The sequence below is a fragment of the Oncorhynchus clarkii genome, chromosome 3, assembly GCF_045791955.1.
Source record: "Oncorhynchus clarkii lewisi isolate Uvic-CL-2024 chromosome 3, UVic_Ocla_1.0, whole genome shotgun sequence".
Taxonomy (NCBI): domain Eukaryota; kingdom Metazoa; phylum Chordata; class Actinopteri; order Salmoniformes; family Salmonidae; genus Oncorhynchus; species Oncorhynchus clarkii.
The window spans coordinates 34,636,065-34,646,446 of record NC_092149.1 but is presented as its reverse complement, the minus strand read 5'-3'; positions in this window follow the sequence as shown (position 1 = coordinate 34,646,446).

Genomic DNA, 10,382 nt, shown 5'->3' with positions numbered 1-10,382 from the left:
TATTTTAGAAATTACATTTACTTTTGATACTTAAGTATATTTAAAACAAAATACTTTTAGACTTATTCTCAAGTAGTATTTTACTGGGTGACTTTCACTTTTACTTGAGTAAATTTCAATTAAGGTACCTTTACTTCTACTCAAGTATCACAATTTGGCACTTTTTCCACCACTGAGTGCAGTTGGACATATTTCCATCTTCCTATCCCTTGACATGAAAGCCATCTCCTATTTTTCAGTGGGAATAATCTTTATGCTTAAAGATGCTGGCACATCCCTCGTGCATGTAGCATACTGACATACATATTTATTTCGGTGGCAAAACTTCCTTGGGAGCTGCGGTTTGTGTATCTTCCCAGTGAGCCGTGCAGCTTTGGGCCTCGGCTGCCGCTGTGTTTCCACAGTATTTCCACAGCGTTTCCACAGCGTGTTAAACTGGGGGGCATCATCAATCAACTTCACCCCCACATGGGTGCTGCCAAGCCCCCAGAGAGAGATGCCGGTGCTGGGAAAGACAGAGAACCAGGCCCCCCGCCTCCGAAGACGAGCAGCATACATATTACGCCCCCGAGAGGCAGACCCAGTAATGTCTCTTAAGAGCTGCTCCACGCAGAGCTCAGTGGCACTCAGCGGCTGCCCGGGAACAAGCAACTGCTGCAAGACTGAACACATGAGACTGAACACCACATTAATGCCAGATAGATCTGTGGGAGGGCTGCCTCTGCCGATTGAGAGACCAGGCAAACCACAGCAATTAAAAAGGAAATTATTAACGATTAGCTAGCTTGGTGGAAATAAACATGTGTTTTTTGGAAACAACTTAGAGGCAGAGAGAGAGAGGCCCGTGTGTATAAACGAGAGCGTGCACGTGGAGAGCATTGGATAGTGGAGAGCACTTTTTATGTGCTAAGGACTGTTCCTAGCCCCACAGTGCTATGCAGGGTTTTTTGTCTCCCACACACCCAACCCCACCCTTTCCACAATTTTATATTAATCCATTCCTCTGATGCGACGATACCCAGGCTGTGTCTGAAAACAATACCAACTGTCAAATCCTTGACTCCTCCATCCTTGTTTCCTCAATTTCTCACCTCCTGCTTAAAGCTCATTGGAGGAGAAGGTCAGAGAGAGGGACCTTGGATCCTTTCTTCAAATGTGCTTTCAGAGGTAGGTTAGTAATTGGGGAAACAAGGATGGAGGAAGCAAGGATTTGACAGCTATTAGTATTTTCAGATACAGCCCTAGTCAGATAGCATTGTTTGCACTTTGTTGTGTGTGCTTCCTCAGCCCTCTCTCCTCTGAATAGCCATTACATTTGGCAAATGCTGACTGGGAGTGACTGTAATAAATTGTCAAATAAATCAAAAGGCGCAGGAGAAAACACACTTGATAAAATCCTCTGACAATTGAATGATAAATGGGCCGGTCTGTGCTCGGGTGTGCTGTGGGTTGCCTGGAGGTTATTGCTATGTACTTTATCCACTGTTGGCCATTCATCACCTGCGCAACACTGAATGCTCGCAGGGCCCAGTCACAACCTACAGTAAAGGTGTGTTCTGTACTGGTGAAAAGTTCCCAGAACTCAGACCTGTAAGCATCTCTGGATTCCGCGGAATACATTTCTACGGTGTTCATATTAGTGTAGCAGGTAGGAGTTGGAAGCCCCACAATGTGGAAGGATTTCATTGGCCAGTTCATGTCCTCCTTGCCCCATAGAGATGTACAAGAGAGCTCATCTCCTGTCTTTGCAATGGCAGCTTCTGTGACAGCATGGCCAGCACCATTGAGGACTGTCCATTTTTAAGTAGTCAATTTTGTCTTCTACTACTTCAATGAGCGTATTGACAGTTTGTAAATAAACTGTTACGGTGCATACCACCACCTATTGTGCTGGAGTGTTGCAAATGTGTGCAGACGAAATATGTATAATGAAGGTTGGAGTGAAGAAGGTCCGTTCTGCAATTGTGGTGAAGGTCAGTTCTGCAATTGTGGTAGAGATCATGATCCAGAGTTCTTGGGGTTCCCTGTTAGTTAAGAAGCTGAGGTGGCGAAAGTTAGGACAGTCCATCGGATTTTCTTTGTGGAGGCAACCAAAAGAGTTGAGAAAGTAAGTGACAGTGTTGAAGATATGGTCGCGGATGCACCACAGCCTGTGAATGTGTCAAGCAAGTCAACCGGCTGTGCTGTTTATTAAAAAGGTGGATACTATAGCATTCATTGCAACTGTTATTAACTATACGGCACAAGTATCAAAGAAATTAAAGAAGTTAGACATCATTGTGGCTGCAGCTTACAAGTATTTGGGACTTCAGGAGTTCACAGCGGAGGATCTGCAAAGGGTATTGGCAATGGAAGATGTTCCGCCCTACCAGGCACCGGTGCCGGAGTAGAGATTTGGGCGGTTTTGTTTTAACTTCTTATGGCTGAAGGGCAGTATTGAGTAGCTTGGATGAATAAGGTGCCCAGAGTAAACTGCCTGCTACTCAGGCCCAGAAGCTAAGGTATGCATATTATTAGTAGATTTGGATAGAAAACACACAAACATTTCTAAAACTGTTTGAACGATGTCTGTGAGTATAACAGAACTCATATGTCAGGCAAAAACCTGAGAAAAAAATCCAACCAGGAGTGGGAAATCTGAGGTTTGTAGGTTTTCAAGTCTTTGCCTATCCAATATATAGTGTAAAATTTGGTCTGATTGCACTTCCTAAGGCTTCCACTACATGTCAACAGTCTTTAGAACCTTGTTTCAGGCTTCAACTGTGAAGGGGGAGTGAATAAGAGCTGTTTGAGTCAGGTGTCTGGCAGAATGCCATTAGTTCATTCTCGCGAGTTAGCTGTGTTCCTTTTCCTTTCTAAATACAACAGAATTGTCTGGTTGGAATATTATTGAAGATTTATGTTAAAAACATCCTAAAGATTGATTCTATACATCGTTTGACATGTTTCTACGAACTGTAATATAACCTTTTTGACTTTTCGTCTGTACTAAGTGCCTGCGCCTCTTGAATTTGGATTTGTGAACTAAACGTGCAGGTATTTGGACATAAATTATGGACTTTATCGAACAAAACAAACATTTATTGTAGAACTGGGATTCCTGGGAGTGCATTCCGATGAAGATCATCAAAGGTAAGTGAATATTTCATGCTACTTCTGACTTCTGTTGACTCCACAACATGGCGGGTATCTGTACGGCTTGTTTTGGTGCCTGAGCGCTGGACTCAGATTACTGCATGGTGTGCTTTTTCCGTAACATAAAAAAAAAATCTGACACAGCGGTTGCATTAAGGAGAAGTATATCTTTAATTCCATGTATAACACTTGTATTTTCATCAACATTTATGATGAGTATTTCTGTAAATTGATGTGGCTCTCTGCAAAATCACTGAACATAACACGCCAATGTAAATAGATATTTTTGGATATAAATATGAACTTTATCGAACAAAACATACATGTATTGTGTAACATGAAGTTCTATGAGTGTCATCTGATGAAGATCATCAAAGGTTAGTGATTAAGTTTATCTCTATTTCTGCTTTTTGTGACTCCTCTCTTTGGCTGGAAAATTGTCTGTGTTGTTCTGTGACTTGGCGCTGACCTAACATAATCAATCGCATGGTATACTTTTGTCGTAAAGCCTTTTTGAAATCGGACACTGTGGTGGGATTAACAACAAGTTTGTCTTTAAAATGGTGTATAATACCTGTATGTTTGAGGAATTTTAATTATGAGATTTCTGTTGTTTTGAATTTGGCGTCCTGCACTTTCACTGCCTGTTGTCAAATCGATCCCGTTAACGGGATTTCAGCCGTAGGAAGTTTTAACAGAAGAAATAGGATGTTTTATTGTCTTTTTTTTGGTAGACTGTATGGATATGTTGTCCCCTTGCGATCTTTTTGTTTTTATACAGCACATTAGGTGGCAGCAATACAGCTTGTAGTTTTCCACTAAACTTTAAAGGTCAACTGCCGCTTAGAAGCAACTTCACTGGTTTTAAACAGCCTATGTCAGATCGATATGAGTCAGAAACATTAATTATACTGTCAAAATTGACTACAAAGTTTAAATAGGATAATAATGGTCATGAAGTCAGTCTCGTCCAAAATTGAATTTTGTAAGTGAGTGTCACGACTTCCGCCAAAGTTGGCTCTCCTGCCTGTTCGGGCGGAGCTCGGCGGTCGTCGTCGCCGTCCTACTAGCCACCACCGATCCCTTTTTCGTTTGTCTGTTGGTTTTGTCTTATTAGTTTCACCTGTGTGTATTTTAGTTTAATTAACGTCCTTATATGTAGTAGGTTGTCCCGCCCTTGTTTTGTGCGGGATTGTTTTGTATTCATGTCATTTGGTGTAGTACTTGTGTGTTATTTCTCCGGTCTATTTTTGATCCTGTGTTGGGTTATTCACCCTGTATGTTGGGTTGACCGTGTTTTTTGTGCGCCGGAGAATAAACTGTCGAATCACTGAAACCTGCTCTCTGCGCCTGATTCCACCCACCTTGATAAAACGTGACAGAATCCCGCACCGGAATGGAATCAGCAGGAGCAGCTGCGTCTCCTCACCCATCGATGGAAGAGAGGGTCCTCCATCACACCAGTGTGCTTCACCGGATTGGTTCTGCCATGGACCAAATGATGGAGAGGATGGATCGATGGGAGAGGAGTGGCCTTCCCACCTCATCTCTAGCACCCCCTTCTCCAGCACCTCCTGTTCCTGCGACCACATCTGGAGGAGAGATGCTGGGTTCCGGTCGGGGACATTTTGGACCCTTCTCTCCTGAGAGATTTCCACCGCCTCCACCCGGATCGCCCAGCACCTCGTCCTCCGGGTCGTCCTCGAGGACGGTGGCGACGCGCTGCGGGGGCCGCGCGTCAGGGGGGGGGGGTACTGTCACGACTTCCGCCGAAGTTGGCTCTCCTGCCTGTTCGGGCGGAGCTCGGCGGTCGTCGTCGCCGTCCTACTAGCCACCACCGATCCCTTTTTCGTTTGTCTGTTGGTTTTGTCTTATTAGTTTCACCTGTGTGTATTTTAGTTTAATTAACGTCCTTATATGTAGTAGGTTGTCCCGCCCTTGTTTTGTGCAGGATTGTTTTGTATTCATGTCATTTGGTGTAGTACTTGTGTGTTATTTCTCCGGTCTATTTTTGATCCTTTGTTGGATTATTCACCCTGTATGTTGGGTTGACCGTGTTTTTTGTGCGCCGGAGAATAAAACTTTGGAATCACTGAAACCTGCTCTCTGCGCCTGATTCCACCCACCTTGATAAAACGTGACAGTGAGTTTGTCGTGATTTAATAGAGGGTCGGGTATGGATTACTTACATGCCCACTTTTGCCAATACATTTTTTTTATTTTATTTCACCATTATTTAACCAGGTTAGCCAGTTGAGAATAAGTTTTTATTTACAACTGCGACCTGGCCAAGATAAAGCAAAGCAGTGCCACACAAACAACAACACAGAGTTACACATGGGATAAACAAACGTACAGTCAATAACACAAAAGAAAAATCTGTATACAGTGTGTGCAAATGAAGTAAGGAGGCAATAAATAGGCCAATATTGGCGAAGTAATTACAATTTAGCAATTTACACTGGAGTGATATACAGTTGAAGTCATAAGTTTACACACACTTAGGTTGGAATCATCAAAACTCATTTTTCAACCACTCCACAAATTTCTTGTTTTTCAAACTATAGTTTTGGCAAGTCGGTTAGGACATCTACTTTGTGCATGACACAAGTAATTTTTACAACAATTGTTTACAGACAGATTATTTCACTTATAATTCACTCTATCACAATTCTAGTGGGTCAGAAGTTAACATACACAAATGTTACTGTGTCTTTAAACAGCTTGGAAAATTCCAGAAAATTATGTCATGGCTTTAGAAGCTTCTAATAGACTAATTCACATCATTTGAGTTAATTGGAGGTGGACCTGTGGATGTATTTCAAGGCGTACCCTCAAACTCAGTGCCTCTTTGCCACATCATGGGAAATGTAAAGAAAATTGTAGACCTCCACAAGTCTGGTTCATTCTTGGGAGCAATTTCCAAACGCCTGAAGGTACCACGTTCATCTGTACAAACAATAGTACGCAAGTATAAACACCATGGGACCACCCAGCCGTCATACCGCTCAGGAAGGAGACGCGTTCTGTCTCCTGGAGATGAATGTACTTTGGTGCGAAAAGTGCAAATCAATAGTAAAGGACCCTGTGAAGATGCTGGAGGAAACAGGTACAAAAGTATCTATATCTACAGTAAAACAATGTATATATCGACATAACCTGAAAGGTGGCTCAGCAAGGAAGAAGCCGCTGCTCCAAAACCGCAATTAAAAAAGCCGGACTACGGTTCGCAGCTGCACATGGAGACAATTATCGTACTTTTTTTTTAGAAATGTCCTCTAGTCTGATGAAACAAAAATGGAACTGTTTGGCCATAATGACCATTGTAAATTTTGGAGGAAAAAGGTCGCAGGCATGCAAGTCGAAGAACACCATCCCAACCGTGAAGCACGGGGGTGGCAGCATCATGTTGTGGAGGTGCTTTGCTGCAGGAGGGACTGGTGCACTTCACAAAATAGATGGCATCATGAGAAAGGAAAATGATGTGGTTATATTGAAGCATCAACTCAAGACATCAGTCAGGAAGTACTTCCAAAGTTGTGGCAAAATGGCTTAAGAACAACAAACTCAAGGTATTGTAGTGGACATCACAAAGCCCAGACCTCAGTCCTATAGAAAATATGTGGGCAGAACGGAAAAAGCGTGTGCGAGCAAGGAGGCCTACAAACCTGACTCAGTAACACCAGCTCTGTCAGGAGGAATGGGCGAAAATTCACCCAACTTATTGTGGGAAGCTTGTGGAAGGCTACCCGAAACGGTGGACCCAAGTGAAACCACTAAAGGCAATGCTACCAAATACTAATTGAGTGTATGTAAACTTCTGACCCACTTGGAATGTGATGAAAGAAATAAAAGCTGAAATAAATAATCTCTATTATTATTCTGACATTTCACATTTTAAAATAAAGTGGTGATCCTAACTGACCTTTACTCAGTAATTTGTTGAAGAACCTTAGGCAGCGATTACAGCATGGAGTCTTCTTGGGTATGATGCTACAAGCTTGGCACACCTGTATTTGGGGAGTTTTTCCCATTCTTCTCTGCAGAAGCTCTGTCAGGTTGGATGGGATGTGTTGCTGCACAGCTATTTTCAGGTCTCTCCAGATGTGTTTGATCGGGTTCAAATCTGGGCTCTGGCTGGGCCACTCAAGGACTTTCAGAGACTTGTCCCGAAGCCACTCCTGCATTGTCTTGGCTGTTGGTAGGTGTACCTTTGCCCCAGTCGGAAGCTCCTGGGTGCTCTGGAGCAGGTTTTCATCAAGGATCTCTCTGTAATTTGCTCCGTTTATCTTTCAGTTTGATCCCGACGAGTCTCCCAGTCCCTGCCGCTGAAAAACATCCCTACAGAATGATGCTGCCACCACCATGCTTCACCGTAGGGATGGTGCCAGGTTTACTCCAGACATGACGCTTGGCATTCAGTCCAAATAGTTCAATCTTGGTTTCATCATACCAGAGAATCTTGTTTCTCATTGTCTGAAAGTCTTTAGGTGCGTTTTGGCAAACTCCAAGCAGTCTGTCATGCGCCTTTTACTGAGGAGTGGCTTTTTTCTGGCCACTCTACCATAAAGGCTGGATTGGTGGAGTGCTGCAGAAGGTAAGGAAGGTAATCCCATCTCCACAGAGGAACCCTGGAGCTCTGTCAGAGTGACCATCAGGGGCCCTTCTCCCTCGATTGCTCAGTTTGACTGGATGGACAGTTCTAGGAAGAGTCTTGGTGGTTCCAAACTCCTTCCATTTCTATTGATGGAGGCCACTGTGGGGATGTTCAATGCTGCAGAAATATTTGGGCACCCTTCCCCAGATCTGTGCCTCGACACAATCTATGGACAATTCCTTCGACCTCATGGCTTGGTTTTTGCTATGACATGCACTGTCAACTGTGGGACCTTATAGAGACAGGTGTGTGCCTTTTCAAATTATGTTCAATCAATTGAATTTACCACAGGTGGATTCCAATCAAGTTGTAGAAACATCTCAAGGATGATCAATGGAAACATGATGCACCTGAGATAGATTTAGAGTCTAATAGCAATTGCTCTAATTGCTCAGGATGAAAAAAAATAAATCCATGTTAGAATAAGGCTGTACATGTGGTAAAAGTCAAGAGGTCTGAATACTTTCCGAAGGCCCTATATGTATAAAGCCCCTTTTATATCAGCAGATATCACAAAGTCTTATACAGAAACCCATTCTAAAATCCCACACAGCAAGCAATGCAGATGTAGATGCTCGGTGGCTAGGAAAAACTCCATAAAAAGGCAGGAAGAAACCTAGAGTGGAACCAGGCTTTGAAGGGTGGCCAGTCTTCTTCTGGCTGTGTTGGGTGGAGATTATAGAGTACAGATTGTTCTTCAAGATGTTCAAACGTTCATAGATGACCGACAGGGTCAAATAATAATCGGAGTGGTTGTAGAGGGTGCAACAGGAGTAAATGTAATTTGGTTTTTCATAGCCAAGCATTCAGAGGTCGAGACAGCACGTGTGGTAGAGAGAGAGAGAGTCTAAAACAGCAGGTTTGGGACAAGGTAGCACGTCCGGTGAACAGGTCAGGGTTCCATAACTGCAGGCAGAAATGTTGAAACTGGAGCAGCAGCACGACCAGGTGGACTGGGGACAGCCAGGAGTCATCAGGCCAGGTAGTCCTAAGGCATGGTCCTGGGGCTCAGGTCCTCCGGGAGGGGTGGGAGCGAGGAAGAGAGAGGTAATTAGATGGAGCATACTTAAATTCACACAGGACACCAAATAAGACAGGAGAATTTGCAGGTAGTGGACGTTGTGCCCTTGGCCCGGAGTGCTACGTTGTGCCCTTCTACCTGAGCGCTGCGTGTTCTGAAGCATCTATCATCGACACGGCTCTCCATCATGTGATCGGGTCTTTCTCACAGGCTACAAGTGAAGACAGACACATTGGGGACGCAGCTGCATTCTTTTTATCCAATTCTGAGGTGGATATTGAAGATATTGTAAGAACTGTCCGTATTTACTTTTCATCAGCCAGCAAGATGAGTAGGCTTAACGAACAGAAAAAGTTTATGTCAATCTACTATCTCCCATAGCACAAAAGTTGACCTATTCTATTCTGTGCAAGAAATGAATATTCTAAACATATTCTGGGACTGGATATGATAGATCCCAAATGAATACAACCACTAGCATCAAAAAATGTTTTTTTACACAGTGTGGCTGTTGCAAAAGATCAGAATGTTTAGCTTAAAATGTTGATCAACTATTAGGCTATTTCTTCACATAATAAGTGCAAGAATGCTCACATGGCGAGAACGTTCCATTAGCGAGAAAACTCCATTATCATAAATTACCGCAAATGCAATTATGCATTTAATGCTTTTATTATAACGGTGCATTTTTATGGTGAAACTTATCTTGCCCAAACTTGAAACTCACATGCTGCTTATGTATGACAGTTAGGATCTACACCCCTTGTTAAGTGAATAATGTGCTTAATTTTAAGAAGGTATTTGGCCACTTTAGTTGTGATACACACCTTATCAAAACATATAGGCCTATGAGCTAGGCTACATGAGGTGTGCGACTATGATTAGAGTAAGGCAGAAAAAAATGATTTGTTTCTTGCCTTATGCTAGGCATCATTCACAAGTGATAATATATAATTCACAAGTGAAAGGCTAATATTAGTTGAGAAATAAATATATTAGGCCTAGCCTATAGAAAGCTGATGGGGCCCTGCTCTTTTTCACTCTGTTTTCTTGCGTAATTGTTGCACACCATGAGCCCATGTGCTCTCATGAAGTGTTTGATTAGATTTTTGATTACATCTGCATTGATGTCAGAGTGATTAGAGGGACAATAGAGTGCTGAGTACCCGGCAGTTGCGAGTTTGGTAGGCTACTGACTACAAACAACAGCATCAGAGCTTGGAGAGAAGCCTCATTACCGTGACTAAACAGTACGGTCACCACAACAGCCCTAATCTTACTTTACTAAACCGGTGTGGCTATAAAACGAGACCTAATCTTACCTTACTAAACAAGCACCATTGTGATAAGTGGCACCATTGTGAGAAGTGGTGGAGCACCGCTTCTCAGCTGCATTGAATTCAGTAATAACTGTCACAATGTTGTAATCTCTCGTGGCCAGATGCGCTGGGTGTCTTAGATTACAAAGGTAGGATGATCAATAGGCTTTAATTACCTAACCGAGAATGCACACTCTTCAAAATCTTCACTCAATGTTGCTAGCACTTGCCCCCAAAAGGTTTACGAATA